This window comes from Solanum tuberosum, unplaced genomic scaffold, assembly GCF_000226075.1.
Source record: "Solanum tuberosum cultivar DM 1-3 516 R44 unplaced genomic scaffold, SolTub_3.0 scf00067, whole genome shotgun sequence".
In the NCBI taxonomy this organism is placed as follows: Eukaryota; Viridiplantae; Streptophyta; class Magnoliopsida; order Solanales; family Solanaceae; genus Solanum; species Solanum tuberosum.
Window position 1 is genome coordinate 211929 of NW_006238991.1, and position 21446 is coordinate 233374.

A 21446-nucleotide genomic window follows, 5' to 3' on the forward strand; every position below is an offset into this window, starting at 1 on the left:
GTACATATGTAAGTGTATTTTACTAATTTTATTTAATTTATGATTTTTATATATATTATACATGTAAATTTGCATACAGATGTCATCAGGCGGTGATGGTGATAGACATCGCGAGCATCTTGTAGTTAGCCAGACTAAACAGGCTAAGAAGAAGAAGTCTAGGAGACCGATAGATCCTGAGGATATTGCAGGATCTATTTCTTCTGCGCCAGAGCGCATCAGCCATGATACTCATTTATTTGCTGTTCCGTTTGGTACAGCGGATCCTCGGCAAATCAAAGAACAAATGCTGAACCTCGCTCGTCGACCTAGTACTTCGGCTCCCGATGACACCGACGACGAGAGTGATGAGGATGATTATGTAGATCTCACTCCCTAGTTTAGATCTCTGGACATTTATGAACTTTTTGAAATTTTAAAACGAATTTTAAAAGACTTTATAAGTCTTTAATTTACGATTTAGATACTTTTGAATGTTAATTTAAGTTTGTTATTTTATGTTTTGTTTAGATTGTTTATAATTGTGTGTTTGATTGGGCTGAATAGTGTAGAATTGAATTGAATTGCATTTGCAGGTGGGCAGCAGAAGCTGCGAGCTGCTACTGTCAAAAATATTGCAGAAAAAGCGACGGACAACGTGGTTTAGTCTGTCGCTTTTTTGGGTTTTAATTTTTTTAAAAACCCAGAAAAGCGACGGACAGCGTGGTTTTGTTCGTCGCTTTTTCAAGTTTTTAAAAATAAAATTTCCAGAAAAGCGACGGACAGTGTCCTTTTATCGGTCGCTTTTCTGGGATTTTCAAAAAATAAATTTCCAAAAAAGCAACGGACTGCGTTGCCCTTTAGAAATTTTAAAAATTAAAATTAAAATATACAGACGCAGTCCGTCGCTTTTTAAAAAAATTCAAAAAAAGAGAGTAAAAAAGCGACTCAGTCCGTCTCTAAATATTTTCAAAAAAAAATATTCCAGAAAAGCGACGGACTGCGTCGCTCTTTATAAATTAAAATAATTGAAAATTAAAATAAAGCGACGCAGTTCGTCGCTAAAAGAGACGCAGTCCGTCTCTAAAAGCTACGCAGCTCGTCACTTTTTTAAAAACGACGTTGTCCGTCGCTTTTTAGTGACGCAGTCCGTCGCGTTTTGTAAACCGTCGAGCTAAAAAGTGACGGAAGTGACTGCGTCGCTTTTCCGTCAATTATGACCAAAAAGCGACGCAGTCCGTCGCTTTTGGCCGTCTTTTTTTGACAATTTTTTAGTAGTGATATATATATATATATATAAATATATATTAATATGATATTGTTGATGATTTCAGTACAATGCACCTTTATTTCATATCTAGATAGTTTAGGAATTCTATTTCTTCTGTGCTTCAATCGATTTGACAATGAGAATAATAATTTTAGATGTGCTTGGTGGGTTATGATTTCTTTTATCGAAGAAATTATTGTTAAAGTTTACCACCTAACATCCTTAGCAACCTTCCTCATGATATAATTGATTTCATTTAGATGTTTTTACCTCTTAAAGATGTTGTGAGGATAAAAATGTTATGAAAAATATGGATGTATCATTGTAGTAAACTTATAGAGTTGACACTTGATATATCTTTTTAGGTAACAAAAAATTATGTGGAGTAAAATCCATTTTGTTTACCAAAGAGATTCTTCAAACATCAACTCTGTAAGTCTACACTAGTGATGCCTCCTTTTCTTCGATAATACACTTGTCCTCACAACAACTTTACAAGGCAAATGCATCAGAATGACATCAATAATAGTATGAGAAAGATTTCTAATGAATAATGTCAGTTATTAAACTTTGACAATGCTTTTGTTCCTTATAAGACATCATAAACTACCCAACACTTGTAGAAAATAAGAAATGATACGAAGTAAGGGATCACCGAACTAGGTGCATAAAACTGAAATGATCTCAAAACTATCTAAATGGAATTATTATTCATTTTGTCAACTCAATAGAAGAATAGAAGAAATGAAATTCCAAACTATCTGGATAGAAAATAAAGGTGCATTGTAATTGAAATCGTCACTTTTCTTAGTTCTTTGCTGAAGAAGGATATGAAGCACCAACAAGACTTCCTTTTAATCTTAACATTGTCTAACGATTATAACTTCCTGTCATTTTGTTGGTGGAATGATATAAGATCTCAAATGTTCTTTGCTTGATAAAAAGCTTCCCATATCTGAAAATGCAGGTGTGTAGTGTTTTAACTCTTTTCTTTCTTATTTAGTTGTTATTGGTCGTACTTTTTGGATCCTTAGTAATCTACGAGTTGACTTCTTGTTATCTGTCATAGGTTTCTGATGAAAATGATAGTGATACGGAAGAATCCCTTGAACTCAAAAGTTTTCCATACATGACATTTATTCACCTTAGAGAAGTTAAGGTAGGAAACTTTATAGAAATAACGTCTGAGATGCAGTTTATCAACCTTATTTAGAAAATTTCCTGTTGTTTGAGAGAATGATAATCGATCAAAAGTTTCTAGGTTAGGAGCTTCTTGACACTAGATTAGAATTTTTCACTAAGATCTCATAGCTTTCGTGTACATCACGTAAAGAAGAAATTGTCTACATAGATTCAAGTAGATCTCTATCTTTTGCTTAGAAGTTTAAATTGAAAGCAGATAAAGAAACGTAGATGTAGTATTGTAACTCTTTGTTGTGCCTTGTTGTAACGTCTATTTCAGAACATGAGCATTGCTTGAATGAATGTTTTGATTTTTTTGTTGTCATCAAATGTTGTAACACCTCATAATTCTAGAAAAAGAAAGGTTTCACGTATTTAGCTACTAGTTTTTTCTACGGATCCATTCTACAGGTCGTACATGCTTCTACAGACCGTAGAGGGCATCCGTAAGAAGTGGGTCACGTTTTGGGAAACTTCAAGTCCCACTAAATAATTCAGGGATTGATTTGGATGATCCGTTGAATGTTCTACGGACAGTAGAAAGGTCCCGTAGAAAGGATCCAGACTTAGTGAAATTTTGGGTTAAAGATGAGTTCTACAGTTTGGGTATACGGACCGTAGGAAGTCCTATGGGCTGCAGAAAGTTCATGTCGAAATTGAATGATTTTTATGGTTCCAGTACTTGGTCTACGATTTACCAGTACGATCCATATGAAGTTCTACAGACCGTGGGTCGATTCCGTAGACTGGGTCCAATAGTTACTTTACAGGGTATTTGAGTCTTTTCTTATGTGCTTATTAAAGCCTAAGATATATTGTTTTAACCCTAATTCCTAGATCTATATAAGGTTTTAAGTTCGAAAACTACCCACTTGAAATGCATTCCCCTAATTCCCAAATTCCAACCAAATTGACCTCTCCCAATTCTCTAAAGCTCTCAAGGGATTTCTAGGGTTCTTCAAGTCTTCAAGGTTTCCTCATCAATTGCGTAGGTCTTCAAGATCTAGATATGTAGGGAGTTCATCAATGGGTTCAATTCACCCATTGAGTTCCAAAAACTTCTCCAATTCAATTTCCCTAAATTCGTTAGCTTTTGATTCAATTCCTCATTGGTTAGTATGGGTTGAATTTCTAGCTTTTTCTCAAATTATGTTTGTTTAGACTGAATTACATGTTTTTCAACAAAATCAATATGAGCCCATGCAGTGATCATGATTTTAACTATGAACCTTAATTTGCATGAATTTATGTAGCAACAACGAAGCCATGAATGATTTTTTTATGAACATATGATTTAGGTTGCTTTAAGATTGACATTAGTTCAATTGTGAAAGTTTTTATCACATTATGGGATCATGGTTTAGGGAAATTTTTTCTCACTCATACATGATTAAAGATTTAAGGAGCTATTCTATGATATTTTTAGCTTGGATTAGTAACTTAATTGTATTTTTCTATGGATGATGCTATGTTTATGATAATGACTAATTCCGTTGGGATTTTACTTAGCATGTGAGGATATTGAGATGGAGGCTCTCCCTTTAGTAGAGGTCGGGTCTCTAGTAGCAATCTCCTTATTCCTAACTATTTGACCCCGTAGGTTTCCTTAAGTGACATAGGTGCTGGATCCACCTAAGCTAGAAGTTAAGGTCCTTTCCTTGGCAAGTAAGAACATCTCTTTTGGGTGTGGGAGCAAGACACCGGATTTCAAGTTATAGCTCACGTGGTCTATGTCGGTTAATAGTATATATCCCATAAAATCAAGTAAGTTACTTTCAAATATTTTTATGAAGCTTCCTTTATGATTTCAAGCTGCATTGATCATGTTCATAATTATGATTCTTCTTTAAAGATTTTACTATGTTTAGCAGCCATGAGTATCATGTTTTCAATTATGTCCCTTATGATCATGAATTCTGTTTTATGCCTATCCATCACAATTAGTATATTCCATGTACTAAGGACTACTTGTACCTACATTGTTACACTAATGTAGGGTTTAACGAATTCTCTCCCTCCGTTCGTGGCTAATGAACACCTTGAGATTTAAAGACTTAGTGAGTCCTCATAATTCGAGGACCATGTCGCCTTTATTGCTTTTTTATGTCATATACTTTTGGATGTTGTACATGGTGTACGAGTTACGTCTTAATGTCATGACCCAAAAAAAGACGTGACAACACTTTTCTATTCCCACCTAGACAAGTCAGTTTCAACTCAACTCAATAAATGAAATGCGGAAAGATAAAGCAAGAACAAGATAAAAGTAAAAAAACTTTTAGGCCAAATCCATCGATGGCCCCCTAAAGTTGGCACCAAGTTTCACATAGACACCTCAACTAGACGATGCTCATTTTAGACACTTTAAATAGGGTCCTATTATGTCATTTTGATAATTTTTGCTGAGTTGGCATATTATGTGTGTTACACTTACTTTGAGCGCGCGAAAAGCGTAATTTTTATGAATTTTTTTATTTTTTTATTTCTTCTTCCTTCTCTCTCCTTCCCACACTTCGTCCACCATATACCACCACTTTGCCACCATTGTATATTCAACTTTCTCCTCTCTTTATCATTTCTTGATGTGGAAATTTAAATTGATAATATATATCAACAAAAATAATTTAAGAAAGGACCAAAATATGTCTAGAGCATATATCTTCTTCATGATATCAAATTTCTTCAACTAATTGTTTTCATATATCTTCGTCCATTGTTTTCGTTGGTCTATTTTCACCTCTCTCTATGTAAGTTTTTTTTTTTAGATTCAATTTTTGAAATACTAATTTTCTACTTCTCAAAGCTTTTAACTTTTACTATTTTGATGAACCCATTTCAAGTAAATTCATAAATAGATCTGATTTTATCATGGAGAATTTTTTTGGGTACTTTGAAACTTTCAAACGAGCAGTTCCAATTGTAAAGGTGATTGAAAAAAAAGGGAGGATGAATTTGAAGGATTGAAGAGATGGTAATAGTATGATAGTTGGATTATGGGTATTTGCTTATGACCCAAATTGGTTATAATAGGTAGATTTGAAGATAGAGATGGTAGTAATGATAATCTTCAAATTTGAAGAAGAAGGCATCAAGGTAATTGTGGTTAGAGGTTAGAGAAGGAGGAGAAGATGTGGAAATGGTGGAGGAGAAAAAGAAATGTGTTAGTAGATTTTTTTCTCTCTTTTTTCTTCTTTATTGAAAGATAATTTTTAAAGTAATTAATTAATTAAATAGTTTTAAAATAGGTTTTAATTCATAATATATTCTTTTTAATAATTATTTTTTTATATATATGCCACATGTCATTATTCAATTCGCTACATTGACATGTCATCGGCGAGTGTAATACACACATCTTATATATTTGGCTGGTTGTCAAAAAACTGTCAATATGACACAACGGTCCCATACTTAAGGTGTTTAAAATGAATAAGGCCTACTTAAGGTGTCCAAGTGAAAATTGATGTCAACTTTAGGTGGCTACAGATGGGTTAGGGCAAACTTTTATTCATTGTATTAACAATCCCAAAACCTGGTTGTCATGTGCACATGTCCCTAATACAAATGTTTAGAATTGAAATAATTACAAGTCTCAGACTCTGTTTCTCAAATAGAACAAAACATAATGAAAAGGGAAAAAAGGGCCCACCGAGACGACAAGCATCAACATGTCAAGTCCCTCAACAAGCCTCAGAAAGTTAAAAGAAGAGCAATAAAGCAATATTGAGCTCGGAACCTACACAAGAGTAGAAGCAATAGGTGAGTACCAACAACACCGTACACATAAAGCAACCTACTAAACAAAGCAGCTAGCTAGAAATCAAATACCCCTTTCATCCAAACCGACCCTATTAAAATTACAACCTGCACATAAATCAGCCCAACCTAATAGTTCTACAATACACGACTCACAAGGCTCAGTATTCACAGTCCAATAGTCACAATCCAATAACCAACATGAATCAAGTAAGTCAATTTCAAGTCTCAAGTAGATTATTCACACATAACAAGTGCATTAATCACAACTAACAAGTAAGTCACACAGAAGCATCAAAATACATCAAATCATAATAATCAATCTCTCGTCGGAACCAATTCCCATCGGCACAATATCACTAGTAAGAAGCATTTCCTATCGGTTTATATCAAATCACTAGTTGATACTATTATTGGCTTTATACCAACTACTACCCGGAACCATTTCCCATCAGCTTTATAACACATGCCGGAAATGACCTCGGCATCATAATACTTTCTGAAAATCACCTCGGCATCATAAACACACGCCAACAATGACCTCGGCATAGTAAACACTTGTCGAAACTAACCTCAGCACCATAATACTTACAAAAAATGACCTCGGAATCATAAGCATCACATGTCTCAGCACAGTGCTCAATAAGCAATGCACATAAGAAATGTCACACCACATGGAAGAGACAACAGTTCGTGCAATATAAGTCCACATTCATACTATCAAGCATTTCATCAATCAATCAATGAGGTTCACAATAAGCCAATTCACATTATCATGATCATCGCATAGCCTTTTCATTTCAACTCCTTTTTATTCATTAAGATTTATGAAGTGGAAAATTAACCCATTACCTAATCCCCACTACTATCAACAAACAAACAATGAAGGAAATACACGAATTCTACTAGAGTAGAAGGTTAGGAGATCACTTGCCTTAAATCAATCAATTAATCACTCCAAGAATTGAGTCTTCCCTTTTCGACCAATGTTTAAAGCCACACAATATAAAACAATCAAGTGTTCACAGTAAATTTCCGAAAACAACAATACACACATCAATTACTTTGAAAAATGGGTCAATCAACTCAAAACACAATCCCAAAATAAAGGTTTAAATTCAAAGTTCTTTATTTGAAAACATTACTCAATGTCTTAGGCACTCATTAGTGAAACTAATTCTGAAAAATAACTTAAATATCATTTCACAATCTCCATTTTAATTTAGAACTTGAGTTCTTGAAAAATCTTTGCCATTTGGCAATCAAAATCCCAAATTCTAAAGTTAGAATTCATAAATAAATAAAGGGAATTATGTTTTAGGGTCATACAAGCTTACACAAATGATATAGCACAATAAAGCCTTTCAAAAACTCTCTCCAAGGGTTTGGCAAGCTCAAAATAGGAAAATGGGGCTTCAATACAAAATTTGCAGACGAAAAAACCCTCTCAAATTTCACAAAAGCGACCCAGGTTTGAAAAAACAAACCTCACAAAATGGCACCTAACGCAAAAGCGCAGCCCCTTCGCTTTTGTGAAGCTCGCTTAAGCGAATGGATTATCTCTTCTATGAAGGTCATTTAAGCGACAAGCATTCGCAAAAGCGAGGCCTGCACAAACTAGCAAATATAGTGAAACACAATACATCGAAAGGACCCTCGATATTTATTTGAAACCTCGTGCACACAAACCACATATGAAAATAAATTATACTTGACATTTCAGACTCATTGAAATCGTCAAAACACATCTGAGGCTTTCTTGACCCGAAATTCATGAAAACCATAAGAAACTATCTCAACGCCTAAAAAGGCTAACACAAGCTCAGGACGTCACAAAAAAAAACCTCACCTAGGCCTAAAATCATCCCCTGAATCCAACAGAACTCTCAAAATTCCGATTCGAGCATCTTGTCACGATCCAAAAATGGACGTGATGGAACTTGTCTATTTCCACAAAGAAAAGTCAGCCTCAACTCAAAAAAAAAGAAAGAAATGTAGAAATATAAAGAAAGAACAAGAAAAAGGCAGAAAACTTATTCATTCTAAACAATACCCCAAAACCTGGTTGCACGTGTACAAGCCACTACATTGCATAAAGTGCGAAATTTAATAAATAAATACAAGTCTCAATCTTTGTTTCTCAAATAGAACAAAGCTTTTGGGAAAAATGAAAAGAGGGACCGCCAGGATGATAATAAGCTACCTCTAAAGTCCTTCAATGAGCCTCAAATATCAAGAGAACAAGAAAAATATTACACGAGTCCGAGCTTGGAACCCACACAAATGTTGAAGCAAGGGGTGAGTTCCAACAACACGGTACCCAACAAGCAGACTAGAAAACAAGGCATCTAGCTAGAAACGAATACCTCCTGCACTCCAACCGAACCTCCTCAAACTACAACCCGCACAGAAATCAGCCCAACCTAGCAATTCTACAATACAAGGCTCACAAGGCTCAATATCCATAGTTCAATAGTCAAAATCTTGGAGTACACAAAGTTATTGTTAATGAACACTATCACAAAGGAATTTAGATAAGGTCAAAATCCCCATTTATCAACTGCATGGGTGTTAGACAAACCGAAAGACATCACACGAAACCCATAGTGCCCATAATGAGTCTTGGAAGGTGTCTTAGGGATATCCGATGCTCTAATCATCGGTTGATGATAGCCGGATCTCAAATCAATCATAGAAAATAGAAATGGACCCTAAGACTGATCAAACAAATCTTCAATATGAGGAAGAGAATACTTCTTCTTCAGAGTCACTTTGTTTAACTGTCGATAATCAATACACATCCTCATGTATACATCATTCTTCCTCACAGAAAATACAGGAGCACCCCATGGAGAAACACTAGGGCGACTAAACCCCTAACTCAACAAATCTTGTAACTGGTCCTTCAAGTCAATGAAAAAATCAATAACCTTATCTAAAGGAACACATGAAAGATCTGTAGGATACACATCTACAAACTCTTGAACCATAGGCACATAATACATGGGAGATGGCTCAACGCTAGTATCTCAAGTAAAAGCCAAGTAGGACAAATATCCTTAATCAACCAATGTCTGAGCTCTAAGGAAGAAGATAACTTTGCTAGGGTAAGAACAACTAGCACCTTTCCACTCAACTCTCGGTACACCCGACATCAATAAGGTCACAGTCTTAGCATAACAATCAAGAATTGAATGTTGTGGAGAGAGCCAACCCATACCTAAGATAATGTCAAAGTGTACCATCCCCAAAATGATCAAGTCTACCCAAGTATCATACTTAGACAAAGAAACAAGACAGGATCGATACACTTGATCCACCACTAAGGATTCACCCACTCGTGTATAAGCCTGAATAGGTATAGAAATGTAATCAAACATCATATTGGAACCTAACAGTAAAATAGGTAGACACATATAAGAAAGTAGAACATAGATTAAACAATACAGATGCATGTCGATTGCAAAAATAGAAAGATACCTATGATCAGAGAATCAAAAGTCTCAGTCTAAGGCCTCCCTGGAATAGCATAACACTGACGCTCACAATCGCCTACAGTCCAAGTAGAACCTCTACCTCCACCCTGTAGAGCTGGAGTACCCATACCAGTAATCCTGCCACCTCTACTAGCCTGACCTCTACCTCGACCCTTGGTTGGAGGCAATGAATCCTTAGTTGGAGCAATTGAATAAGAATGGTGAGGTTCTAAATGAGTCTTTAAGGAAATGTTTTTCATCATATGACCTGAATCCCATCATGTAAATGAATATCTCAACAAAGATAAGTGCTTTTGCGAGCTCAACGAACTACCATGGCCACCTCAACCATAACCATAAGATCCTTGGGCTGACTGCCCACTCTCAGCTACTGGCATTGAAGCATGGACCGTTCCGCAATGCTGAAAGAAACTATTACCTTTATGCAAACCTCAACCTCCAGATGAGGCACTAGAAAATGGACTACAAGAACGGGCCCTCTTGGCCTCCCCAAACTCCTCTAATACCATAAACTCCACCTCATTGACGGTGCTCACAATGGACTGGAAGAAAGCTCCTTCTTTAGCTGCCCTAATCACATAGGATTTGTCGGAGAAATTCAACCCTCTCACAAACTTACAAATTCTCTCTGCCACAGCCGGAACAATAGTCGTAACAAGCCTACAAAGCTTACAGAAATAGGCCTTATACTAGGTCACAAACATACTACCCTGAGTCAAGCTCTCAAACCCGAGATGACTTTTCTCTCTGACACTCGAAGGAATGAAGTAGTCATAGAAAGCACTAGAGAACAACCTACTTTTTCAGTTGAGATTGAACTGGTCTAGAACACTCAAAAGCCCTCCACCACTCTCTGGTGTGACCATGCAGCTGGACTGCAAAAAACCAAACACCACGAGCATTCACCATACCCACTTCCTCAAGCATTTCATGAAACAAAGTCAAAAACTCATAATCATCATCACTATTACCACCCTAAAACTGGGTGGTTTCATATTTTAAAACCTCTCATAACGCAGTTGATCAGTCATAGTAAGAATAACCTCAGGAGTAATCTATGAACCAACAGCCTGTGCAGGAACCATTGGTGGCTGGCCCACATGAACAGGAATACCCGAAGTTTGCTTCTAATCTAGGGTCTGCACCCCTACCCTCATCTGAGCACCCTGTGGCATGCCTGTCGCACTACCCTGTGAAAGATTTTCTAACACACCTAGCATCCTTAACAAAGTCTCCTGAAACAAAGAAGCTCCAAACATGCGAGGAACCTAGTCATCACCAATATCAACTTGCGTCTTATGACATGTAGCTTGTACTAATCAACGAGCATGACCTCTAGTGTAGGCCCTACCTCTACCCCTAGCTAGGGTCTCAACAATCGATTTGGGCTCTATCTCTCCTCTACCACTGGAAACATAAGCTTTGGTCCTTGGAATCTGCCAAAACAACACGTGGCAACTTGGCAGTAGCAAAGGTAACCATGCACAAAAGAAAGGTTGAATAAAAGGAAGTTCCCTAATAATCTATGTAGCCTCTTGAATATAAGTACAAACTTCTTCGTATTAATCCTTAAGAATCTACTTAGACTTGGCTTGGACACACTTGAGACCTATGAAACTAGGGCTCCAATACCATTTGTCACGACCCAAAACTAGACGTTATTCACTTGTCTATTCCCACCAAAACAAGTTAGCCTCAACCCAACAAAATGAAAAAATGCGGAAATATTGAGAAAGAAAAAGACAAAGGCGGAAAACATATTCATTCTAAACAATACCCCAAAACCTGGTTGTCACATATACAAGCCACTACATTACATAAAGTGTGAAATTTAAGAAATAAATACAAGTCTTAATCTTTGTTTCACAAATAGAAAAAATCTTTAGGGAAAAAGGAAAAGAGGGTCCACCGGGATGACAAACAACTACCTCTCAAGTCCTTCAACGACCCTCGAATATCAGGAGAAAAAGAACAAGATCACACGGGTTCGGGCTGGGGAACCTACACAACTGTAGATGAAAGAAGTGAGTACCAACAACATGGTACCTAGCAAGCAATCTAAAAAACAAGGCATCTAGCTAGAAAACGAATACCCCTTACACTCCAATCAAAACTTCTCAAACTACAACCTGCACAGAAATCAACTTAACCTAGCAATTCTACAATACACTTCTCACAAGGCTCGATATCCGTAGTTAAATTTTCACAATCAATGATCAAACATATTGATTAAGTCAATATCAAGGTCAAGTAGTTCAGTCACACACAATAAGAACATCAATCTAAAGTAATAAGCAAGTCACGCATAATCATCAAATGCATTAAGTCACATTTACCAATCTCTTACCGGAACCATTTCCCATCAGCACAATATCACTACTTGGAACCATTCCCTTTGTCGTTATATCAAATCACTAGCTGAAATTATTCCCCATCAGCTATATATCAAATAACTAACCTGGACCATTTCCCATCGACTTTTTAAACAATTTCCGGAAATGACCTCGTCTTCATAACACTTGCTGACAATGACCTCAACATCATAACACTCACTGGCAAAGACCTCGGCATCACAACATTCACAACCAATTACCCCTGGTTCATAAATCATCACATGTCTCATCACGGTGTTCACAATCAATGCACACAAGCAATATCACACCACATGCAAAAGACAATAATTCATACAATTTAAGTTCACATTCTTTCTTTCAAGCATTTTATCAATAAATCAACAAGGGTCACAATAAGGAAATTCATGTCATCATGTTTATCACATAGACCTTTTCATTTAAACCCTTTTTAATTTATTTAGATGTATCAAGTGCACAATAAACACTTCACCTCATCCCCATTACTCCCAACACACAAACAATGAAGGAAGTATACGAATTATACTAGAATACAAAGTTTAGAAGATCACTTACCTTAAGTTTCAAAGTGATTTTATGAGGCGTTGTAACAAGAATCAAGCTTTACTTCTTGGAGAGTGAGTTTGTGAGGGCTGTATCAAGAAGATAGTTTGACTTCCTAGAGAGTATAGAAAATGATTGTAGTTAATCGTTGAACAATTTGAGTGAACTGTTTAGGTCAGGTACTAGAGTTAATCTATTCGATTATTATAATCTAAATTTTCTCTTTGATGTTAATGAAATTTGTTAAAATCCTACGAGGTGTAGGTCATGGTTTATCTTCATTTGAGCAATGAGGTTTTCCATGATAAATATTTGATTATTGTGTTGCATTTTATTTCTGGTAATTCAATAGGAACCTGATTCTTGTTTCAGTGGTCTAGGTTTCTTCAGGGTGCTAATACATTCCCTTCGGAATCACTTGAACCCTTACCGCTAATCTATTGGTTTAGTAGATGTTTCTTGTTAACCAATTAATTAGTTTCCTAAATTTCTTAAAATTAGGTGTTGAATTCTAAAAAAAATAAATTAGTTTAATTAAATTATTATATTTTTTGATTCACCACGACGTTGCTCCTTATTTGAAAAAATAGGGATGTAAACGATTTTTTCATTAATAAAACAAAAAGACACTGCATTATCACAGACATATTTGAACCATATCTGTTTGAAGATCTTTTTAGTTCTTTTTTCTTATTGAAACTTCTTTGCAAGAACATTTATATAGAGGTTCAAATGCTTGGTGTCTTTATCTTCAAGCTACATTCCAGTGAACATTGTTTTATTTAGGACTATGTACTCTTTGTTTTACATAGTTGGTCAATCATAGATGAAATGTCTTTCACTTTGTCAATAACCAATGTTTTTGTGCAAGGATAGAGCATGTCAGGAAGCATATTTAGTTACTTTGATCATGAGCATAGGATGGAGTCAAATTAACGAATATAGGAGATAGCTTATGGGGATTATATTTATTTAAGAATGTACCGTCTAGTTTAAAGTAGATAAGACTACAAACTTTATCATTGTTGTTATATTCATACAAAATAGCTCCAACAATAGTAATTTTTTTAAATCGTGTTTAGATTACATTCTATTCTATTATCCACAATATTTAAGTTTAACTAATTAGGTGAAATTCTTATGCATCACAATGTGAGAGATTAAAACCATTTTAAAATCATTTCAAGTGTAGTTCATACTTATGGTATCGAGTATCGTCATAATACACTGAAAAATTGACACAAGTCAATGTAGCCAAGCTATAACAAGGAAATATAGTTAATCCTTGTAAGAAAAAAATGGCAAGAGATTGATGTATGTGTATTGACTTATATTGTGGTTCAATTTATTGATTTGGGTCCTTTGTGAGCCATTAAAGTGAGGATGCATGGGAAAAGTAAATCACAGACCAAAGTAATTTTTTATGTATTTATTTCGATATGTAAAGGTTGAGGGACTTTTGTCATAGGTAATAGTTTCATGCCCCGTTTCATGCCCCTTACTCAATAAGTCTTGTAATTGATCCTTCAATTCTTTCAACTCTAATGGAGTCATGTTATAAGGAGGAACAATTATAGGCTTGCTGCCCGGCTCCAAGTCAATAGAAAAATTTAATGTCTCTATCAGGAAGAACACCTAGAAGATCAGTAGGAAAAATATATGAAAACTCTCAAACCACAGGCACAAAATCCATGGGAGGTGGCTCAACACTAGTATCCCGAATAAAGTCCAAAAAGGATTAACACACCCTATATACCAATTAGTGAGCTCGAATGTAGGAGATAACTTTGCTAGGGTAGGAACAAGTAGCACCTATCTACTCAACTCTTGGGTCACCCAATATCACTAATTACTTAGTCTTAGCATAATAATAAAGAATAGCATGATGCGGGGAGAGTTAATCAATACATAAAATAATATCAAAGTCCACCATCCCCAGAATGATAAAGTCTACCCAAGTATCGTACCCAACAAAAGAGACAACACAAGATCGATACACTCGATCCACCACTAAGGACACACTCACTAGTGTAGATACATTAAAAGGGACACACATTCTATCATATATCATATCAAACACAATAGCAAAATAGGTAGACACACATGAGAAAGTATACCCCAAATTAAACAATACATATGTAGATCGCTCGCAAAGTGGGATGATACCTATAGTCACAACATCATAACTCACAACCACAGGCCTCCCTGTAAAATCAGAATAGTGTCCCTCTCGATCACTACACATCTGAGAAGCACCTCAACCTTTATTCTACGGAGCTGTAGCAGCCCTACTAGAGGTCCTACCGCCTCTACCGGATTGACCTTTGCCTAGACCCCTGGTTGGAGGTGTTGAATTAGCCTGAGCAACTTAATAAGTACGCTGGGGGCTGAGTGAGTCTATATAGGATACTACCGAATCATATTACCTGGATCTCCATAAACATAACACGATCCTAGCATAACAAATTTCTACTGCTAACAAGATGAGCTACTGTAGCCAGCTCGGCTAGAACGATAAGATATTTGGGATAACTACCCATTCTCTATTGCTAGCATAGATGAATGAACCGTCCCAAAACATTGAAGAGAGCCACTACCGATATATGTAACCTTGCCTCAAATGAGGCACCAAAAAACTAACCAGAAGAACGGGCCCTCTTGGGATCTCTGAACTTCTCCCTAACCATCAAATTTGCCTCTTTGGCGGTGTTCAAATGGACTAAAAAGAAACCACCTCTTTGGCTGCCATGAAAACATACGACCTAGTGGAGAAAGTTAGCCCTAATGTGAAATATGATGATAAAAATAAAAATATAACAAGAATAAAAAAGATAGATAAAAGATATATAGACAAAATTAAAGGAAGACTCTCCATGATAATAGTCTTCCTACTCAAATTATCGACCACCACATTGACCTTTCCTGATTGTTATAAGATAATGTTATTGTAGTCCTTCAGTAGCTCAAGACATATGTGTTGCCTCAAGTTCAGATCCCTCTAAATGAAGATGTAATGAAGACTTTGATTGTCAGTGAAAACCTCACAATAAACTCCATTTAGGTAATGTCGCCATAGCTTAAGCACAAACACTACAACTGCAAACTCTAGACCATGGGTATGATAGTTCTTCTAATGGGTCTTCAACTTTCTAGAATCATAGGTTATCACTTTCCCTCACTATATCACAACACCACACATCCCAACTCCAGAAGCATCACAATAAATGATGAAGTCTACACCCTCCTCAAGTAAAGTCAAAACAGGAGCCGAAGTCAACAAGGTATTTAGCTTTTGGAAGCTTTCCTCACACTCATAAGACCAATGGAAGTTCACACTTTATCGAGTCAATCTGGTAAAGGAAAATGCAATAGTGCAGAAGATTTGAACAAGTCATCTATAATAGACTACAAGTCTCACAAAACTCCAGATCTCAGTGACAACAGTTTTCTTGGTCAGACAACTAACTGCCTCAATCTATGCTTTAGTTACCCTAATACACTCCTTGGACACCACGTGTCTCATAAATGCAATAGAATCAAGCAAAAAAAATCACACTTCGAGAACTTGACATACACCTTCTCTTCTCTCAATCTCTAGAGCACAATCCTCAAATGTCGATCACGATTCTTAGTACCCAAGATGTCATCAATGAATACTATCACAAAAGAATCCAGGTGAGGTTGGAACACCCTATCAACTCCATGAATGTTGTTGGGCCATTAGTAAAACCAAAAGATATCACAAAAATCTCATAGTGCCCATACCTAGTCTTGAAACTTATCTTAAGAATATTCCGTGCCCTAATCTTCCGGCGATGATTATCGAATCTCAAATCAATCTTACTAAACAAAGATGCCCCTGAAAGCTGATAAAATAGGTCATTAATACGAGGAATAAGATAATTTTTCTTCAATGCCATCGTGTACAACTGTCGGTAATCAATACACATCTCCATGGTTCCATATTTCTTCCACACAAACAACACATGTGTATCACATGGAGAAACAGTAGAGGGAATAAACCCCTTACTCAATAAGTCTTGTAATTGATCCTTCTATTCTTTCAACTCTAATAGAGCCATGTGATAAGGAGGAACAAATATGGGCTTGCTGCCCGGCTCCATGTCAATAGAAAAAAATAATTTATCTATCAGGTAGAAGACCTAGAAGATCAGTAGGAAAAATACATGAAAACAGTCAAACCACAGGCACAAAATCCATGGGAGGTGGCTCAACACTAGTATCCCGAATAAAGTCCAAAAATGACAAACACAACCTATATACCAATCTATGAACTCGAATGTGGGAGATAACTTTGCAAGGGTAGGAACCAGTAGAACCTATCCACTCAACTCTTGGGTCACCCGGTATCACTAAATACATAGTCTTAGCATACAAATCAAGAATAGCATGATGCGGGGAGAGTCAATCAATACATAAAATAATATCAAAGTCCAACATCCCTAGAATGATAAAGTCTACCCAAGTATCGTACCCAACAAAAGAGACAAGACAAGATCGATACACTCGATCCACCACAAGGGACACACCCGCTAGTGTACATAGATGAATAGGGACACACATTATATCATATATCATATCTAACGCAACAGGAAAATAAGTAGACACACATAGAAAGTATACCCCAAATAAAACAATACAAACGTAAATCGCTCGCAAAGTGGGATGATACCTATAATCACAACATCATAACTTTCAACCTCAAGCATCCCTGTAAAACCATAATAGTGTCTGTCTCGATCACTACACATCTGAGAAGCACCCCGACCTATACTATACAGAGCTATAGCACCCCTACTAGAAGTCGTACCGCCTCTACCGGATTGACCTTTGCCTAGACCCCTGGTTGGAGGTGTTGAATTAGCATGAGCAACTTAATAAGTACGCTGGGGGCTGAGCGAGTCTATAGAGGATACTACCGAATCATATTACCAGGATCTTCACAACCATAACACAACCCTAGCACAAAAAGTTTCTACTGCAAAACAAGGTGAGCTACGATAGAAACCTCGGCTAGAACAATAAGAACTTTGGGATAACTACCCATTCTCTATTGCTAGCATAGATGAATCAACCGTCCCAAAACACTGAAGAGAGACACTACCTGTATGTGCAACCTTGCCTCAAGTGAGGAACCCAAAAACTAACCTGAAGAGCGGGACCCTCTTGGGATCTCTGAACTTCTCCCTAACCATCAACTTTGCCTCATTGGCAGTGTTCAAATGGACTAGAAGGAAGCAACCTCTTTTGTTGCTCTAAAAACATACGACCTGGTGGAGAATGTTAGCCCTGATGTAAAATATGAAGATAAAAATAAAAATAAAACAGAAATAAAAAGATAGATAAAAGAAAGATAGACACAATTAAAGGAAGACTCCCCATGATAAAATTCTTCCTACTCAAATTATCAACCTCCGCATTGACCTTTCCCGATTGTTATAAGATAGTGTTATTGTAGTCCTTTAGTAGCTCAAGACATATGTGTTGCCTCAAGTTGAGATCCTTCTAACTGAAGATGTAATGAAGACTTTGATGGTCAGTGAAGACCTGACAATGAACTTCATACAGGTAAAGTCGCCATAGCTTAAGAACAAATGCCACAACTGCCAACTCTAGACCATGGGTAGGATAATTATTTTAATGGGTCTTCAACTTTCTAGAAGCATAGGTTATCACTTTCCCCCTCTATAACAAAACACCACACATCCCAACTCCAGAAGCATCACAATAAATGATGAAGTTTACACCCTCCTCACGTAAAGTCAAAATAGGAGCCGATGTCAGCAAGGTCTTGAGCTTTTGGACGCTCTTCTCACACTCATCATACTAATGGAAGCTCACACTCTATCGAGTCAATCTGGTAAAACAAAATGCAATAGTGGAGAAGCTTTGAACAAGTCATATATAATAACTACAATTCTCAAAAAACTCCAGATCTCACTGACTGTAGTTTTTTTGGTCAGACAAATAACTGCCTCAATCTATGCTGGAGTAACCTAAATACACTCCTTGGTCACCACGTGTCTCATAAATGCAATTGAATCAAGAAAAAAAATCATACTTAGAGAACCTGGCATACAACTTCTCTTCTCTCAATCTCTAGAGCACAATCCTCAAATGTCGATCATGATCCTCAGTCTTGGAGTACCCAAGATGTCATCAATGAATACTATCACAAAAGAATCCAGGTGAGGTTGGAACACCCTGTTCATCAACTCCATGAATTTTGTTGGGGCATTAGTGAAACCAAAAGACATCACAAAAATCTTATAGTGCCCATACCTAGTCTTGAAACCTATCTTAAGAATATTCCATGCCCTAATCTTCATGTGATGATTATCGGATCTCAAATAAATCTTACAAAAAAAAGTTACCCCCAAAAGCTAATAAAATAGGTCATTAATACGAGGAATAAGATACTTTTTCTTCAATGTCACCTTGTTCTACTATCGGTAATCAATACACATCTCCATGGTTCCATCTTTCTTCCACACAATCAACACAAGAGCCCCACATCGAGAAACACTAGGGGGAATAAACCCCCTTACTCAATAAGTCTTGTAAAGCATCCTTTAATTGTTTCAACTCTAATGGAGCCATGTTATAAGGAAGAACAAATAGGGGCTTGCTGCCCGGCACCAATTCAATAGAAAAATTTAATATCTCTATCAGGAAGAAGGCCTAGAAGATCAGTAGGAAAATTATATGAAAACTCTCAAGCCACAGGCACAAAATCCATGGGAGGTGGCTCAACACTAGTATCCCGAATAAAGTCCAAAAAGGACAAACACACCCTATATACCAATCTGTGAGCTCAAATGTAGGAGATAACTTTGGTAGGGTAGGAACCAGTAGCACCTATCCCCTCAACTCTTGGGTCACCCGGTATCACTAATTACATAGTCTTAGCATAACAATCCAGAATAGCATGATGCGGGGAGATTCAATCAATACATAAAATAATATCAAAGTCCACCATCCTCACAATGATTAAGTCTACCAAAATATCATACCCAACAAAAAAGACAAGACAATATCGATACACTCGATCCATCACTAAGGACCCATCCACTAGTGTAGATACATGAATAGGGCCACACATTCTATCATATATCATATCAAACACAACAACAAAATAGGTAGACACACATGAAAAAGTAAACCGCAAATTAAACAATACAAACATAGATCGCTAGCAAAGTGGGATGATACATATAATCACAACATCATAACTCTCAACCTCAAGCCTGCTGTAAAATCATAATAGTGTTCCTCTCGATCACTACACATCTGAGAAGCACCCCAACCTATACTCTACGGAGCTATAGCACCCCTACTAGAAATCGTACTGCCTCTACCGGATTGACGTTTGCGTAGACCCTAGGTTGGAGGTGCTGAATCTCTAGCCCAAACAGCTAATTAAAGTACGTTGGGGGCTGAGTGAATCTATAGAGGATACTACTGAATCATATTACCAGGATCTTCACAACCATAACATGACCCTAGCACAAAAAGTTTCTATTGCAAAACAAGATGAGCCATTATAGAAACCTCGGCTAGAACAATAAGATCTTTGGGATAACTACCCATTCTCTATTGCTAGCATAGATGAATCAACCGTCCCAAAACACTGAAGAGAGACACTACCTGTATGTGCAACCTTGCCTCAAATAAGGAACCCAAATACTAACCTGAAGAGCGGGACCCTCTTGGGATCTCTGAGCTTCTCCCTAACCATCAACTTTGCCTCATTGGCGGTGTTCAAATGCACTAGAAGGAAGCAACCTTTTTTGTTGCTCTGAAAACATACGACCTGGTGGAGAAAGTTTGCCCTGATGTAAAGTATGAAGATAAAAATAAAAATAAAACAGAAATAAAAAAGATAGATAAAAGAAAGATAGACACAATTAAATGAAGACTCCCCATGATAAAATTCTTCCTACTCAAATTATCAACCACCGCATTGACCTTTCCCGATTGTTATAAGATAATGTTATTGTAGTCCTTTAGTAGCTCATGACATATGTGTTGCCTCAAGTTGAGATCCTTCTAACTAAAGATGTAATGAAGACTTTGATGGTCAGTGAAGACCTGACAATGAACTTCATACAGGTAAAGTCGCCATAGCGTAAGCACAAACGCCACAACTGTCAACTCTAGACCATGGGTAGGATAATTTTTTTAATGGGTCTTCAACTTTCTAGAAGCATAGGTTATCATTTTCCCCCTCTATATCAAAACACCACACATCCCAACTCCAGAAGCATCACAATAAATGATGAAGTTTACCCCCTCCTCACGTAAAGTCAAAATAGGAGCCGATGTCAGCAAGGTCTTGAGCTTTTGGAAGCTCTTCTCACACTCATCATACTAATGGAAGCTCACACTCTATCGAGTCAATCTGGTAAAACAAAATGCAATAGTGGAGAAGCTTTGAACAAGTCATATATAATAACTACAATTCTCAAAAAACTCCAGATCTCACTGACTGTAGTTTTTTTGGTCAGACAAATAACTGCCTCAATCTATGCTGGAGTAACCTAAATACACTCCTTGGTCACCACGTGTCTCAGAAATGCAATTGAATCAAGAAAAAAAATCATACTTAGAGAACCTGGCATACAACTTCTCTTCTCTCAATCTCTAGAGCACAATCCTCAAATGTCGATCATGATCCTCAGTCTTGGAGTACCCAAGATGTCATCAATGAATACTATCACAAAAGAATCCAGGTGAGGTTGGAACACCCTGTTCATCAACTCCATGAATTTTGTTGGGGCATTAGTGAAACCAAAAGACATCACAAAAATCTTATAGTGCCCATAC